Source organism: Balaenoptera musculus, chromosome 2, assembly GCF_009873245.2.
Source record: "Balaenoptera musculus isolate JJ_BM4_2016_0621 chromosome 2, mBalMus1.pri.v3, whole genome shotgun sequence".
NCBI classification, from domain to species: Eukaryota; Metazoa; Chordata; class Mammalia; order Artiodactyla; family Balaenopteridae; genus Balaenoptera; species Balaenoptera musculus.
In genome coordinates, this window is record NC_045786.1 from 47,222,064 (window position 1) to 47,240,221 (window position 18,158).

An 18,158-nucleotide genomic window follows, 5' to 3' on the forward strand; every position below is an offset into this window, starting at 1 on the left:
TAAGCCTTGGTCAATATCTGACTTCTTTAGAAGTGTCTGGAACTCTTCCTACAAAGCTCCAAAGCCCATTCCACGGTTAGCAACACTGGAATCAGTCCTGAAAATATAAACCTAGTCTGTAAACATAGTCTATATATAAACTTAATCTGCACCTGGCATGTGAGTGAATAACTCAATGAATGAGTTAAATCTTCCTGACAGAGCCCCAACTCAAGTGTCAAATATAACACTGTCTTAATGTTGTTGGAAGGTGACCAGAGAGCAAATGCTGGATCAGAAAGAGACATGTTGTCTCTGAAACTGTGAACAAGAAGAAGAAAATGGTAAAGGTTGGGATGTGGACAACATAGAAGATTCAGTGAAAGCAATGACAATAAATTTTTTTAATCTTTTTGAATGCCCACAGTCTTTGATCTGATGAGGCACTTATTTCAAGGAAAAATCATGCATAAATATTTGGCTATAAGTATGTTCATTGCAGCTTTGCTTATAATGTTGAAAAATATAGGGGCTATTACATGAGCAGTAATAGAGGACTTATGATTATGATTATTAATAACAATAGATGAAATCTACCGAACACTTATAAGGCAGACTGTGTACTGGGAATGTTGGATTCATTATATCACTTAACCATATTGTTCTATCCATCTTACAGATGAGGACTCTGAGACACAGAGTGCTTAAATAATCGGTCGAAATCACATAGCAAACAAGTGTCAGCATAGGCATTTGAACTCACTACTCATTTAATGCCAGACCTTCCACTTCTCTCATAAATATTTGACATCCACTGTGGTCATTGTGCAGTCACCAAAATTATAATCTGGGAGGATATAGGATGGTACAGAAAAAACTTATGCAGTGAAAAAAGCAGGTTACAAAAAAAAAAGTGTCATCTTGCTCGGGCATCGTTAGAGGAAAATATCAGAACCCTTCAGACGCTGCTCCACCACTAAAGAACGGTTTGAACTGAGAAGAAATGTTATCCCACAAAAGCCACTGCAGGATTAGTGCCAGATACAAGGAGCATCTCTAGCATCCTGCCATCCATTCCTCTGCTTCTCACCCTGTGTCTCTTGTACCTGTCTCTTGCAAAACACCTTTTTCAGTAACCCCACTTCACTGTAACCCAGCTGAGGCCTGGGCTTCACCCTGGTCCACTTAGCTGGAGTCAGGGGCTAGAGTTCTATAACAGCTGATTCTACAAAACAGCAAATGGCTTACAGGAAAGCACTGCCCATCTAAGTAGTAATTCTATTTTTTGTAACTAAAAACCATAAATATGGAGAAAAAAGATGGGAAAGACTCACAACAAGGTATTAGCAGTGTTTAAACGTACAACATTTGTTTTCTTATGTTTGTTTCTCTATGTGTTCTAAGTTTTCTACAGTGGATATAAATTATTTCTGTACTAAGGGGAGAAAAGAGGCCAAACCATATAGGTCTAAAGTGGGTGATATTTGGAGACTAGAAAGAGAAAAAAAGTGTCCTTAGTGATGCTAAGGTATAGGAAACTCTTACCAAAGAAAGGTTAGCAGCTGAACAGCAGACCCCACCTGAAAGTCGCCAGGTGTGGAGCAAGACCTCGCCTTGAGGCTGTCAAAGCTGTATTGATGGAGATGCTAGGCATTGAGTGCCCCGTGACACTGTGCTGGACGAATGGCTCCTAGGATAAGGCAAGTCAGAGCAGAGAAGAAAGGCATGAGCTACACAGAATATAACGTATGGTTATAGAAGGCAAGAGACAGTGACCATAAAAGAGGAAACCAAAATGAAAATACGTGTTTCAAGCACTCAAGTGAGGAATAGGACAAGGAAAAGCAGGGATATTGCCTTGGTCTGAAAAATGGCAGTGGAGTTGCAGATAGGTGATGAAGGGGAGTGGGAGGTAAGATTTTCCATGCACAGAAAGATAAAGTGATGCCAAGGGAGATGAAGGAATGGAGAGATTTTTTAGGTCCATAGAAGATATAGTACATAGAAGAGTAAAGGAGCTGAAAGAAGGATGGTGGTGGAACCAAGGTAGGGCAGAAGAAGAAAAGACAAGTAACAGGAAAATGAGATACTGAGGACAAACATTTGGGCTTGAATAAAGCTAGCAAGAACACCCAGTCCGGGCTTCCCTGGTGGCGCAGTGGTTGAGAATCTGCCTGCCGGTGCAGGGGACACGGGTTCGAGCCCTGGTCTGGGAGGATCCCACGTGCCGCGGAGCAACTGGGCCCGTGAGCCACAATTGCTGAGCCTGCGCGTCTGGAGCCTGTGCTCCGCAACGGGAGAGGCCGCGATGGTGGGAGGCCCGCGCACTGCAATGAAGAGTGTCCCCCACTCGCCGCAACTGGAGAAAGCCCTCGCACAGAGGCGAAGACCCAACACAGCCAAAAATAAAATAAATTAATTAATAAAATAAAAAAAAAATACTTTCTTTAAAAAAAAAAAAAAAAAAAAAAAAGAACACCCAGTCCAGAGTTAGGGAATGTTACCCACTGCCATCTTATTTGCCTCCGATTCTCCCCAAATCATAAGCTGCCGTGGGCCTTCCTAACCACACACAGCCTGTGGTCTCTCTGGAGGCATGTGTTCATCTTGTATATCACTTGGTACAAGTTCCCCTATCACCTTGCTCGGCTGAAGAATAGATATTTCATTACTTTTCACTAATTACTTCATCAATTTTTTATAACTCCAACTAGACAGGAAGTTCTTGGAGATAGGGAGGTTGGGAACAGCTGACACTGTGATTGGACATCAGCAGTTTTAAGATGTGTCCAGAAGTTTTCTAACACTCCTCAAATCCAGAGGAGGGGACTATGTGCTCTCCCCTTGTATCTGAGCTGACCTTAGTGACTGGTGGACCAACAATGTGTGTGCCTGGGCTAGGACAAAATGGATGCTTTAGCTTTTGCTTTGTTTTCTTGGGATGCTCATCTTTGGAACCCTGAGTGGCCAGGAAAGGAGTACAAGAAAGATGCTGTTAAAGAAGCTCAGGCCACATGGAATGACCAGGTGTTCCAGCTCATAGCCCCAGCTGAGGATGCAACAAGGAAGGACCAGAATCAAACATCACACGTGTGAGTGGGGAAGCCTCAGAGGTCACTCCAGCCTCTGCCACCATCAGACCTCATTCTCGTGAAAGGCTGCTTGAGAACCACCCAGCTGAGCCCAGCCAACACTCAGAACCATGACGGATCATAATAAAATGTTGGTTGTGGTTTTATGTGAGTAAGTGTCAGACTGAATCTGTCATACAGAAATAAATAACTGGAGCAGGCCTGGTTGGTTCTCAACAAACATCACATTTACTTCAACAGCAGATAAGGGAAGGCAACAATGTCTTTTGATCTTTTTCTCCCTTTTTGTCTTACTCTCCATCATTTTCTGTTCCTTAGTCAGGCTCTCCTTATATCCTCAATCTCTCTCTCTCTCTCTGCAAATCCAGAATTTTCCCTGTAGAAGAGAGAGAGAGAGAGCCAGGGCTCTCTTCATACCTATAAAAGGCCGCTTTTTTTCCTTCTCTCTCTTTTGGTGTAAAAGAGCTCAAATTCTTTATTAAAAACAAAACAAAACCTCTTCCCATTTTCCTGTTCTTTACTGACTTTATTCCTCCTTCCCCAATGACCTTTGAGTCTTGTGTGTTCTTTTTAGGTTGTAAAAATTAAGAACAAGATACTCTACCAGTGATGATCTTGGCTATAACCTCACCCGCATCTGGAAAGCACTGTTGTTTGGGCCACCTTCAGATCATCTTGAGCTGCCCCACCCATCCGCTGCAGGAGTCCTGACTCACTTCCCCAGGCAGTACAGGGGGTCCGCAGGCAGCAGCTGCATCAGGAGCTTGGGTGGGAAGACAGCAAGCAGGGTGGTCAAAATGGCTGTGAGGATGCTGAGTGCAGCTTCAAAGGAGGTCTCATAGGAGGGATGCTCAGACCCTGTAACCTGGAGACCGGCCTGGCTCACCTTGCACGAAGAGGGAGTGAGGTCACTCAGCAGCTGATAAAGCATGGAGGCTGAGGGATAGGCAAAAACTAGACCAGAAAATCCCCCCACCCCCTATGTGGAAGGGCGTGCATTCCATCTGTGCTGCCCCTTGGGAGTAGCCTGCGCCCCTGCCTTGAAAGATCACCTGTGACAAGCCTAGGTGGGCTCACATGGACAGAGTGATGCCCCTGCACAAATTCATGGAATTCTGGAGGAGCACGGAGCTGTTCAGCAGAGGAATGAAGAAGCAACCCCCAGGAACGCCAAACACGCTGCTAAAAGGACCACGTGCAGGGTTGGCCCAGCACACTAGCAGCAGGCAAAGTAATATCATCTCAGGTCAAGGAGAAAACCCACAGCCCAAAATAGCCACCCTTCCCAGTTGCCGCTGGGTCTAAAATTATACCATTGAAGATTTATTCCTTTGCACACCTCACTTTCCCTGGGGGCCAGTCTGGGTGAGGGCAGAGACCCATGCACCCATATGTCTTCACATTAAGGTGTAAAACGCCTGACAGCTCCATGGAGTTACGTGGAGGTGGGAAAGGAAGGGAGGTGTTGAAAGGAGAGGAACAAGGCAAAGGAAGTGTTGGTGAGGAATACCAAAAGGAAACTTCTCCTATTTCAGAGTTTTACCCAGAAGGAACCTAGCTGGAAGCTACATCATAAAACAAAGGCCTGAGCAATTTGCCAGTAAATCTGAACCATGCATGTAAACAATTCTAATCATTTATTCCTTGAAATGCCTTTATAATATATTATTATGCAGAGTTGCACATGCTTCTACTTCAAATTGCCTAAAGCAGGGGTGGGGGTGGGGTGTCGGAGGAGTAAATGAAAGAGCAATTAAAAAGTATAACAAGAGGGAACATGAGGAAATGGTATCTGCCTATCAGGCTAGAACACAAAAGGAAGCTACAGACAGGTAATCAGATCATCCTCAACCAAAGTCTCCACTTCTGGGGGAAGATGTCCTCAGAAATTCCGGCAAGGCCTCTGTTTCTATATAGAGAAGTTTGGTTAACCTTACCCTAGAAGAGTAAGCAGTAAACAAAATAAAAACAAATAATCACTATTGGAAATACACTTGCAGTCCACTGTTCCAACAACTACCACCTCCATCCTATTCTATCTTTAAAGTCCTTAAGAAATAGACCAAAATGTCAGAATGGTAACCCACCCCCCCTTTCTTAAGCCACCTCTTGAGCAGAAAGCTAAGTACATGGATGCCAGGGATGAGCTTTAGGCAGAGGCAAGGATACAAATAGGGAACAGAAGAAGGAAAAGAGTGAAAGGCAAGGAAAGAGAACAGAGTGCTGAGAAGGACAGGTTCCTGAAAGAATGAGCAACATGTTCACACTGTTTGGCTGTTTCTAAAGGGCTGCCACTTAACTTTACCTCCAGTCCTCCACACTCCATGAAGGAAGGAAGTTTTACTCCCATTTTTATGAATGAGAACACTTTGGATGAGAGAAATTCGCTGACTTGCCCAAGGTCATACAGCTGGGTATTTGGGGACTTGGGCAGGTCTTGAAAGCTGAGTCTAACTAAGTAAATCCCCTGTTCCTTCTACTCTAATAGTCTTTGGAGTTACCAAACCCAGGGATTCAAGAAATGTTCCTCCTGGGTCTGTGAGTAGCATACTGATGATTTCTGTAACTAAGATTTCCCTTCTTAACCTTTATTCATTCATTCACGCAGCAACGATTGAGTTTCAGCTAGCTCTGGGCATTGTTCTAGGAGCTGGAGTTCACCTTCATGGGTGAAGTGTTCTCCTTCCATCTATGTCACATAAACGACTCCTTGATAGTCAATCTCAACTGTCCCCTTTGCAGGGGGACAGTTGACCAGGCCACTTCAAGTGGCCCCTGGCATCCTTTCCTAGTGACTCTTGTCTAATTTTCCCATAATACATAAGACACCTGAAACAATGTAAGTCCTATCTTTATCCACTATTTTACTGCTTGTCTTCTCTCTAGAAAACCAGGTCCTTCAGAGCAAGGACCTTCTCTTATTCAAAGCTGTCTCTCCAATGCTTTGAACAATTCCTGCCCATAATAGATGCTCAAGAAATATGTCTCCAATAAATGACATTGAAAATCAAGGAGAGCTTTTTCCAGTGCCTACTATATGTCCAAAGCAGTATGAGACTGTTTGCATCAATCATCCCATTTATTCAAGATTACACGTGCCAAAATAGAAAATATGTGAAGAAGATAGGGTTTTAATAATGGCAGAGAAAGTGCTTGGAAGAATTAAAGCTCAGTTTGAAATGCCTGTACCCTGTACCACTTAATGCAAGAACAAGGGCCATCTTGTGACATTAAAAGGTAACAAATTTAAAATGAATAAAAGGAAATACTTTTTAAAACAGCATATAATCTACCTGTGGAATTCACTGCCGCAGGATATTATTGAGGCAAATAGTCTAGCAAGATTCAAGAAAGGATTAGACATTTATATGAATAGGAATAATATTGGCAGTTACACTAACTAGGTTAAAAAGTTACAAGGCATGTCCGTCCTAGGCTCCAGGGCATAACTGCTCACCAGCTGGAGTGAGGAAGGAATTTCCCCTTGTGATAGAACATTGCATAATTGGCCAGATGCACAATGGCTGGTATTTTTGCAGTCTTCTGTAACAGAGGTAGAGACCGCTGCCCAGGGGAAGTTTCTGGAGAAGTCGGACCAATGACCTCTTAACATGGTTATTTCTGTCTTCGTGTTGTACAATTCTAAATAGAAGGTAGAGAGGACACATAAATTTTGGGGGATTTGTACCTGAAAATTATTCAACTGCAGAAAGCAGAAAGGGTAAAAATAATTTTCTTCTTCCTGATGATGAAAATATTTCACAGAATAAAATCATACTCTAGCTGTAATCTTATTAGCAGCATAGCCAATAGTTCCAGGAGGCTACCTGTGCAACTCCAAACCTCAGCATGCTAGAGTCCTGGGAAAAGCTTATATAAGGGCATCATCCATCCATCTTTCATGTCCATCTAACACTATGCCTTCTGCATGTGCAGTTAACAAATATGTGTTTAATGAAAGTGCATTTTTGCAGGTGTGGTAAGCAAAGCTGTTCATAATGCAGTCCACTCACATTCTGAAGCTTTTCTCTTTGTTATAGAGTCAGGCACTTCCTTTGATTCTTAGTAATGCATATCCTCCTTTTTTTCTTCATCCTAACACGGAAAACCAAAAAGGCAGTTGTTAGCCGCACATTGGAATACAAGCATCCATAATAACATGTGAACATATTAAAGAAAACATCAAAACTAAATTATTCATTATACTAACTTACTTTACAAACCTTAGTTATCCAAGTGTAGATAAGACTCTAAGGAAACTGTATCAGTGTTTGAACGATTTAAGAAAGAATATCCCCCAAATTGTGGGACAAAGAACACTATGCAAGCCAAAACATAAAGGGGAATTTTAATTTAAATCCTCAAACCATCAGTGAACCCAAAAGATTTCAAAGTAGAATAAAAGTAGATAGATATGCAATAAAATGTTGTATAAATATTAATACGATGGGCTCTTGTTATCCGCGGATTCCTCATCTGCATGTTCAACCAAGCAAAATTTGATCCACAGTTAGATGAATCTGTGGATGCGGAACCTGCCGCTAGGGAAGTCCAATTGTACTACATCATTTATACAAGGGACTTGAGCATCCGCGGATTTTGGTAACCTCGGAGGTCCAGGAACCAATCCCAGATGGATACTGAGAAACGACTGGAGAGAGAGAAACAGAGACAGACCATAGTTATCATTAGTATTTTCAAATATGTTCTCACACAAAATAAGTTAAGAACCACCGGTCTAGGACCCAGTCCACCAGAAAATTCTCAAGTCACGCTGGACAGAGTCTTTTCCATCTACGTACAAGAATTGCTCTCATTAATATTTGCTTCCTTAAGTTGGCAGAATAATATTACTTAGATTCTCTTAGTAAAAGATCAGACATGTTGAGGGGATATGGGGATATATGTATAGGAATAGCTGATTCACTTTGTTATACAGCAGAAACTAACACCATTGTAAAGCAATCATACTCCAACAAAGATGTTAAAAAAAAAAAAAAAAAGTAAGATCTAATTCCCATCCAGAGGAAAGACCTTACACATTTAAGTGTTGTTTCAGATAGCTACCTGTCATTTTATTAACTGGTGGAAGATGAGTCTTTTCAAGTTTGGCTGTTTTCTCTTGGTTTAAGCTTTCCTGTTTACTTTTTCATGTGATTATCATAAGAATAGAGCTTGTCAGATTTTTGTTTATTGGTGTTGGGTTTCTTTTAGGTTGGGGTGCTTTTTTCTTTCTTTCTTTCTTTTGTGGTTGATGATTGTTTTTTACTCAAAATTAACCACATAGCATGAGGAATTGCATGTTCTATAAGGTCTGTCATCAACCAGGATGGGTTTCAAATTTCACCCTAGCAGTGTTACTTTAGATAAACCAATTCCTGTGACTCTCTTTCCTCATCTGTAAAATGGAGATATAATAAATTTGGCTTAATCTGGGGAGCAGATTAAAGGAGACATGACTACAAAGCATTTGACACATTGCCTTTTATATATTAAGCAGACAATAAATTTTATCTATTATTATAATTCTGCATATCTTGCCTGTGTATTTGTAATCATTAAGAGTGCATATCCTATTTCAATATTATTACAGCAGCTGCATAACAATGAATATCAAGAAAATATTTTATACTTCCATTTCCTGTTCTAACTATTATAAGCAATAGTTTGATGAACATTTTCGAGCATAATCTTTTTGGTACTGAGAATGGATTCCTAGAAGTAAAAATTAATTGGTCCTGGGTTATAAAAAACCTCATGGCTCTTGATACACATGGTCAAATGATTTTCCAAAAGGGTTTTGCCAACGTACCCTCATCTCAGCTATATAGAGTATCAGTTTCACTGCTCTTTGGTGAATAATGGGAATTACTATTTACCAGTAATAAAAAGAAAAAAAATTAAAATAATGAAAAGACTCTGTACAAGTAAGCCATTGTGTTTCCAGATCTAGGAAAAAAACATTCTCTGAATGTTACAAATTTCCATTCCTTCAACATCAGCAAGTTTCCGTCCAAGTGTTTTCTCAAAGTGTTATATTCAACCTCTCAGGAACTTTTCATCCTACAGTCACACACCTTGTAGTTTTCTGGCTGAGTGAAGTCACAGAGGGGAAGGAGCAGTTTCCTGGTTTCCTGCCAGCTGTCCAGTTGTCCCATGAAGACCAGCGATTCACTGCCTGCCACTGGCATGAAAACACTGCACGCAGGACCATTCCCAGAGGAAATGGGACCTAATGAGACTCATACATAAATATTTTCTTGCAAAGTGGAATACTGTAGAATGACACAGCCCACATCTGACCACAAAACATGGAAGGTATAACCCAAGGAGGCATATCACCTGAGCCCTGAAAAGGATAATCTGAGGAGGAACAGTTGGTTTGTGCCACTTTGCAAGAGACCTAAATAATAGCTGGTTTTGTGGCAAGAGAGAAAAAAAAAAGGAAAGAAAAGAAAAGAAAGAAAGAGAATACTTTGGCCTTTGGTAGTGAATTTACTACACGTGAGAGGTGAGGGATTGACAATGTTGAAATGGAAATTTTCTAACTCAAGGTGACCAAGTAGAGGCTTTTTCTTCCCTTTCCACATCAATGTCCTGCTGACCCCCTCTTTCTCTTTAAACAAATCTTGAGGAGCCCCAGAATTTCATTTGAAATCTATGTGGGCATTGTTCTAATAAGAAAGCATCTGACCACCCTCCACACCAAACTCTCTGATGAGAAATCTCTTTTAAGATGCTGTCACTTAGAAGGCTAGTTCAACGGCTTCTCCTGGCTCAGTTACAATGAAGTATTCACATAAAAGGCGCACATCACCGTTGGGCTCTTTCTACATTTATGGATGGTGTAGCGTTATTTATTTTTATTTTTTTTATTTTTTTTATTTTTGTAGCGTTATTTATTAAATTCCAGAATCTGGTGTTGGTTAAATAGGCTAAAATGATTAGTGACTCCAAAGATGGAGACCATTGGCATGACATTTTATCCCGGCTCCATGGATGTCTGCACACCTGGGTATGAAGCACACCTAAAAGCAGGCAACAGGGTAGAAGGGATAAGACTCAACCTCCTATCGCTACTACCTGTGTGACCCTAATCAAGCAATGAACCTCTCTGGGCCTTTGCTGCTACTCTGTTAAATGGAGATAGTAACACCTGCCTTTCAGAGTTACGTGAGGAAAGCGCCAGCTCCCAGTACAGGGGAGATTTTTATGTCTACACACATGAGCGCACACACACGCATATGTGAATATGTGTGCGTGCACTTGAGTTTTTGAAAATCAATTACACCTCTCCATTTTTATAGCTCACAAGGTGAGTTTTGAAAAGTCAATCAGGAAAGGAAGGAAAGAAACAGATTTTCCTTTCCAACAAGAAAAAGCAATTAAACGTCAAATATGAACTGTTCCTGGGAGTAAATTTTTTTAATGGGTTAAAGGCTTGGCCATTATAGACCTCCGATATGTAATTTCTAAGAAAGGACCAGGTAATATTTTTTTTTAATTAAGTGGAAGATAAAACGCTAGAACCAGTGGATCCATTCAGAAACCACTTTTTTAGCCATTTTCAAGAGCTTCCTGATTGCATCATGCCTTTTAAGAGGCCCGATTTATTTAACAGCACTTTATTTTAAACCTTCATTTGTGAAAAGCATTGATTTATGATGGGCTGATTAAAGCAATGGTATCTTAAGCAATAATTATTTCAATTATTGGACTTTCACCAATGTGCATTATTCTGGCTTGCTCTCCATTCTTTCCCCATTTTGATTCACTATAAGACAATATGGTAGGTGACATAATTTTGAAAAATTCCTGTACAAATGTAACATGAGAAAGAAAGATATAGACAGATGGACCGCTGTACCCTTTTTGATGATGTGAGGGTATTGTATTTTAATATGCTCTGACAAACTTGAACAAGTCCCTGATGGGCTCCTACCCAATATCATTTGGATTATTCAGAGCTCCAAGCCTGCTCTATTCTCCCTGGAGCACAGAGAAGTCATAGGAATGTACATACTAAAGATGACCCCTCGAAGCCTAGTACTTAGAATCTTGCCTTCTCTTTTCATGGACCTGGAGAAAACAGTTAAGCTCGCACTCAGATCTTTAACTCAATTCGAAATTAGCACTGATATAATGCAGACCAGATATTCTCTCCTGATCTGAGAGCCTGTCCTGTGGACCAGGCTGGTAAATAAAAAAGTGAAATTGGCCTGGAGTCATATGCTAGGGAATAGTGGCAACTTGGAAGGAACCCTGTATAATGGGGGCAGCTGCTCCTGGGCCCCAGCTAATTGTCACCAGCTGTGGCCCAAACGGTCCCACATCTTTAGATTTTTCAAAAGAATCCAGAAATCCATATTGTTGTGTGAAGTTGAAGTTTCTCAGTTTCTAAAGATTAGACAAGGACTGGCCAAATTTAGCCCGTAGGCCACCTCTGCTCTGCTTCCTAGTTGGTGCACAAGTGGTCAATCCATCTAGTTATTGGGGAGAAGATATGCCACACATTTTTTAAATTAACAAAGTATTTTTATTCCACTATTTCACAAACATTTAATGGAAATATATTATGTGCTAAGAACTACATGCTGGGCACTGGGAAAGCAAAAAGAAAGTAACACCTAGTATCTGCCCTCAAGGAACTGACAGTCTAGCTTTCATGTATATGAACCATGAAGGACTTGGGGTTTAAAATCTTAAGAGGAAAAGCAACCTAACATTGGGGCTCAATCGATCACATTCCTTTTTTGTACATAGCTCCTTTGTTATCCCTCAGGTAAGTTAGTTTGTCCCTATGTTCTGCTTTGAAGCTCTCTTTTAATTTCAGGACTACTCCCATGAATATTAAAGTCTACGTCACGCACATTCCCATTAAAACCCCCAACAGCAATTGGAAGGGAAAATTCCATTTGTACCTTGACAGTTTATCTCCATCAGATCAACTTGACAGATTTCTTAGTTTGGTGCTATTAATTAGACTCTTGCATTATTTGAATCTATGCTGCTGTAGTTTTTACGAGAGCTGATCAGCAAATGCTTTATGTATTAATCCCTCTGGAAAATCACCTTAATAACTTTTTTAACTTTTGGGGGGGAATTATAGAAGTCCCAAGACACAAATGAAAGTGTTTGGGTCCAGCCATTAGAATATTCAGTTTAGCACTTGAAAAATGATGCACCTAATTGCTTTACAGAAGAAAATCAGATCAAAGTTAAGATTTTTTCTTCTTAAACTCTGTAATTATTTCTCGGACTCCTACTTGAAATGCCTTAAAGTACTTCCATTGAAATGTATATGGGCTTTTTCCTCTTTCTTTTAAATATGCCTTGACTTTGCTGGGTCGCTTTTCATTGCCCTCTTTGATGGCACGACGTGAAAGGAAAGTCCTCAAACATCACCATCACTTGCGTGGTATAGAAACAGACAAAACAGGTGGGGCGCGGGGCTAAGAGCCAGGCATTGCACCAATTTAAAAACGGCATTTGATACAGTCTGCAGCTCAAAAACAGGCAATTACGGGTGGTCTCATTTCCTTCTTTGCGTAGAATTCCCAGTCAACCCTTCGCATACAGATCCCCTTCCCATTCTCTTTTTCCCAGACCATCCCCATAGCAAGCTCATGTACGGCTTCTCAGGGAGCATTGAATCATGGGTAACATGCTCTGACTGCTGTGGGTACTGGACGTTGGGGCACATCTGACCCTTCTCATTTGCTTAACACAGCAGGCAATTCTTACAAGGTCACTGACTTTCTTAGTTGAAGCTACTTTGCTGATTCATCGCCAAACCCATTATTTGACAGATGAAGGATAAGAGACTGAGAGAAAGGAGGTGACTTGCCTGGGGTCACACAGCTGGCCACAGTGACTTCCGTCTAGTGCTCTCCCTGCTGCCACTCATGGCCATGGTACTGTACAAACCTCGTCTCAAACAGAATTTTACTTAGGCTTCACAATAAAAACTAATGTATGATAAAAGCACAGATGGGCTCCTGCTTTGCGCTAAGAGCCTGCCCATCGCCAGAGACTCAACAATGAATGGGAAGCAGCTTAATCCTGATTCAATCACCTGCTGATGATTCGTCCCCCCTGAATTGATGCACAGAGCGATCATTGACTGAACACTGCCTAGACTGTAAAAGGAGGAACCTTAGAACTTTCTTCCCAACTTTTGTTTTACAGAGGAGGAAACTGAGGCCCCTAAAAACCTTAAGAGCCAATTCACACCAGAGGCAGGTCTAGAACCCACGATGCTGATCACTGAGCCATGTTCTCTTCACTTCCATGCATCCATCTAATTCCGAATGCAACCTAACTTGGGGGCCCAACCTATCACATGGATCACAGATATCTCCTTTGTTATCCTTCAGGTAAGTTAGTTTGTCAAGTGCTCTGCTTTGAAGCTCCTTTTTTTTTTTTTTTAAATTATTTATTTATTTATTTATGGCTGTGTTGGGTCTTCGTTTCTGTGCGAGGGATTTCTCTAGTTGCGGCAAGCGGGGGCCACTCTTCATCGCGGTGCGCGGGCCTCTCACTATCGCGGCCTCTCTTGTTGCGGAGCACAGGCTCCAGACGCGCAGGCTCAGTAGTTGTGGCTCACGGGCCTAGTTGCTCCGCGGCATGTGGGATCTTCCCAGACCAGGGCTCGAACCCCTGTCCCCTGAATTGGCAGGCAGATTCTCAACCACTGTGCCACCAGGGAAGCCCCGAAGCTCCTTTTTAATTTGAGAACTAGTCCCATGAATACTAAAGTTCATGTAAGGTACATTCCATCAAAATCCCCAACAATTGGACAATGGTTCCTGGGACCCAGAGTTTAGCATGCAGTGACTGGCACAGTACACATGGGTCCCAAGGGGCAGAGATTGGGGACATCTCAGTAAAGAGGGGCAGATCATGAATAGAGCCTCCACTCCCAGCTAGGGGCTCTTGGGTTCTGCCAAGCTCTGGGCTTAAACGTGAAAACTGGACAGTACACAGAACAGCATGTACCCATAGCTCTGACATATTCAAGACAAACCCAGAGAAGTGGAGTGATAAGCCAATGTCCACTGAGACCCTGGGGTTAGTGTTTGTACCTTTACCAGACTAATGGGCTTTTTAGGCTTCCCATAGATATATTTAAAATAGTAGCTGCAGTTTATATATATTTTCAATGACCTTGTAAATCAACAGTATTCAGTAATCTTAGCTGAAACTATAAGTGGCTGCTGGACCCATTAAAGAAGAAGTAAGTTAGATCTTCTATTTTTTTAAATATGGTCTTCCAGGAAGCTGCCTCTGGACATAAGTACAGAAAATTAACACAATAAGTAAAGCATTATAGAACAGCTATTAACAGATTACACTAATAAAAACCAAATGGGGGCCTTAATGCTGCCCCTCTGGGAGAGAAGGACAGATAAAATAAACAACAGGAAAAGAATATGGAGTAAAGGAAATTGATTTTAAACAATAATAATACAGAAACCTCCCACCACGTTAAAAAAAATAAAAAAATCAGATCTCTAGCTTCACTTTGGGAAAGATAGAAAGAAATTTTCACTCTGCCTTGGTAAGACTTAAGTTTGATACTAATAAGCGTGTTCTCCAGGCTAACAAATTGGAAAAATGAAGACATGCTGACAAGGAAGTTCTTAAACGCCAGGCACATGGCCACAAGGACTATTTACTGTAATATCAAAATGAGGAGCCCTTCCGGTCCCCTTCAGCAGAAGAGGAAATCTAAACATTTGGAGCTCATGGTCCGTCACGGTAGGACGAAAAGTCAGTTCCAATGATACTTGGCATTCACAGCAAAGGCCACGCCACACAGAGAAGAAAGAGGAATAAGAGTTTCTATCTCCTTGGGAGGTGGTCAGGGGGATGTGTAGTTTAAGAACTGCACACACACACACACCCCCGCCCCAGGTACAGCACTGCCTGTTGGCTAAATCCTAAAATCCTTGAGTGTGCTCGGGGTTAACTCTGTGTAGAAATGTATAGTAGAGAAGGGTCTCTTCTTTCCATTTTGTTACCTATAACATGGCCCATATCCCTACCTTCAAACCTAGCCGGACGCTAACAGTTCGTCTTTGTAAGTGCCTGCAAGTTGCCAAGTGTCCTCCAATGTGCCTCACACATGTTGTCTCTCATTCCTGTATTACGCTTGCAAGGCAGGTAATGATCCACAATCAGAGTTGAAGAAATGAAGGGTCAGGGTGATCCAGAGACTCGTTCCATTTCCCACCTTGTAGACACTCACCCTTCTTCCTTCCCATAGGTAACCCCGGCAGGATCCCTAACTGTCGCTGTTACTCTTTTCCTCACTCTGTCTTCACATATTGTTCTAACCAGCTGAACCCATGGAGCCAATCCTTTTTTGCATGGCATTTGCAAAATCCCAGGTTATTTTTACTTTTCACTGGCAAAAAGTCAGCAAATTCAAATGAAATGATAATTTCTATGTGAGAAAAATAGTTTAGCATTTTCTTAAAATGCAAACTTAAAAAAAAAAGTCTTACACAAGACTCTAACTTTTAATTTGGCAGAAAATAGCCTGGTGGTTTCATGGGATAGACTAAATAAAACAATAGTGGTTTAAATGTGTTGGTCTGAGAATTGAAGGTGAGCTTTACCACAGTGAAATGTGGGTGTTTAGACTAGAAAAGAAGCATCGGTAGGTAAGTGATGGGGTTGTCTGTATGGAGATAGACCACTCGTGTATTAAAAGGGGAAGACTTGTTCAATACTGGACAGAGAGGGGCTGGGAGGTATACAAGGGAACCAGAGAACAGAAGGTTCAGGAAGGGAGGTTGAAATTTGAAGCCTTGAACACATTCTAAAAGCTGCAGCCCTTCAAAAATGCATTGTATTCAGGCCACCACACGTGGTAGTAAAATATCGGAGTCATTCCAAATAAAGAATATTTTAAATAATGTGGAAGTTTACTCTTTGGTAATAAGACAGGGAAAAAAATGAAGAAATTATATAATTTGAAGGAAAGGGACAAAATTATCATTATCTGCAGACGATAAGATTTAATTAGATGGCTCAAAAGAATCCACTGGCAAACTCTTTGAATAAGAAACCAGTAAAGTGGGAAAATAGAAAATAAAAAAGCAAAAATACAAAATAAAAATCACTTTCCTCAGAAAACAGTTATAAGATTTAATAGAGAAACTGTATTCACAATAGCAATGAATAAATTTGACACCATGCACATTGAAAAATACATGAAGAAACTACAACTTTAATAGGAGTTCATGTGAAAAAATAAATGAGAAGGCATGCTTTACTTCTAAATGAGAAAACTCAGTATTAAAGACCTCAAATCCTCACACATTAATGTATCAATTGTCTTCTCTTACATTTTGAACTTGATGAGTTCTTATGGGATAACAAATAAGGAGGCATAACCCAGAAAACTAATTGTAATGAGAAAAAAAAAAAACTTGCATTACTGGATATAATATAAGCATATTCTTAAATTGTGATAATAAAAATGGAGGGTTTTGGCAAAAAAAGTGATGAAGACAGAAAGATAATGAATAAAATTTTAAAATAGAGAAATAGGCCCAATAACATACAACATTTAGATCAGTGAGGAAATAGATTCTTACCACACAGACCAAATACGTGACAGATTTAAATCTTTTAAAAAGAGCCACAAAAGCACTAGTAGAAAATATAGGTTAATATTTCTCTAACCCTGGGACGTGCCTTTCTGAACATAAAAGTAGAGGAAGAAAGACTAAACGAAAATAGTCATGTATTTAAATTCATAAACATATACATTAAAAATCCATTAACAATTAAAAATCAAGTGACAAAATGAAGAAATGCTTGCAATGGGCAATAGTGAAAGGGTTAACAAATTTAATATGCAAAGAACTTTTACAACTTTATATGCAAAGAACTAACACAATTGAAAAACTTAATAGAACTTCTACAACTTTAAATAAATAGAAATTAAAATAACAGACAAATAACATACACACAAAACAAGACAGCCAAGAAACATGAAGAAGTTAGCATCACAAATAACCAAGGAAATACAAATCACAGTAGGTTCTAAGTTTCTTATTTTAGTTTGGAAAGAATTAATGATGGTTTGTGAATTCTGTATTCTCATTCACTGCAGGTGGGAATATAAACTGGCATAAATACTTTGGAGGGCAACTCTGCAAATTTTAGCCCCAAAAAGCCTTTGACCCAGGAATTTCGCTCACAGTAATTTCCAGAGGGAACAGAGATCCACGCAAACATTTTCAAAAGGCAAAAAGTTACAAAGTTACACGAATATCTAACTAGAGGTCAAATGAATTATGATACCTTCAAATAAGGAAATATGATGCCAACATAAAAATCATGTTTTATAATAGTTTTAACAACATGAGCAAATATATATAAGGATTTGTCAGATGGGAAAACCAGATTCCAAAATAGTGGATGACAGCAGGGCGTCAGTCTTACTTTTCCAGCATACAAATATATGCATGTAAAAAAGGAGAGGAAAAAGATGAGAAAATGTATATCAACACGTTGACAATGATTATACACAAGCGGTGGGACTAGAGGCAATTTGTATTGACTTCTTTGTGCTTTTCCATAATTTCCAAATGTTCTGCGATGAACGTGTATTATTTCTGCAATCAAGAAAAACATTGTTTCATGTTTGTTTTAAATCCTAGCTGGCTGGAAGCGTGGAAGTGTGAGGTAGGCTGCCCGGAGAGGATGCTGCAGGAGTATAAAGGGAACTTCTCAACCCCGTGAGTCTATGTCTTTACCTTATCCTGGCTTTTTTTTTTTTTTTTTTTGGCTCTTTTTTGTCAGTTCTCGGAAAGTTTGCAACTTCCAACACCATTTTACATGCTCCTGCTGTGAGTGACAGAGCAGTGTCCCAACAATACTTAATGTATTTTGGGTCAGGGGCCTGTGGGTCAGCAAGGTTATTAATAAACATCGCCTCTTGTTCTAATTTGGGTCCCTTCTCTCCTTCTTGTCTCTCCTCCTGCCCTGCTTTTCCTTTCTCTCTTTCTGTCTGACCCTTTTCCCCTTCTCCCTGATCTCAAAGATTCGGCCTTCATTTTAGCTCGACTT

At 40.5% G+C, this 18,158-nt stretch overlaps 1 long non-coding RNA gene across 1 annotated transcript in view; it reads right to left on the minus strand.

Annotated features, from left to right (window-relative positions):
• Window positions 1-3,173: 3,173 nt before the first annotated feature.
• The window catches only part of LOC118890437, a 41,211-nt gene continuing 26,226 nt past the window's right edge, over window positions 3,174-18,158 (minus strand). Inside the window, exons 3-5 of the long non-coding RNA XR_005018743.1 lie at window positions 7,085-7,166; window positions 6,529-6,713; window positions 3,174-3,834 (exon numbers count right to left, since the gene is read on the minus strand). This is a non-coding gene — a long non-coding RNA (uncharacterized LOC118890437). The remainder of the gene's footprint in view (window positions 3,835-6,528; window positions 6,714-7,084; window positions 7,167-18,158) is intronic.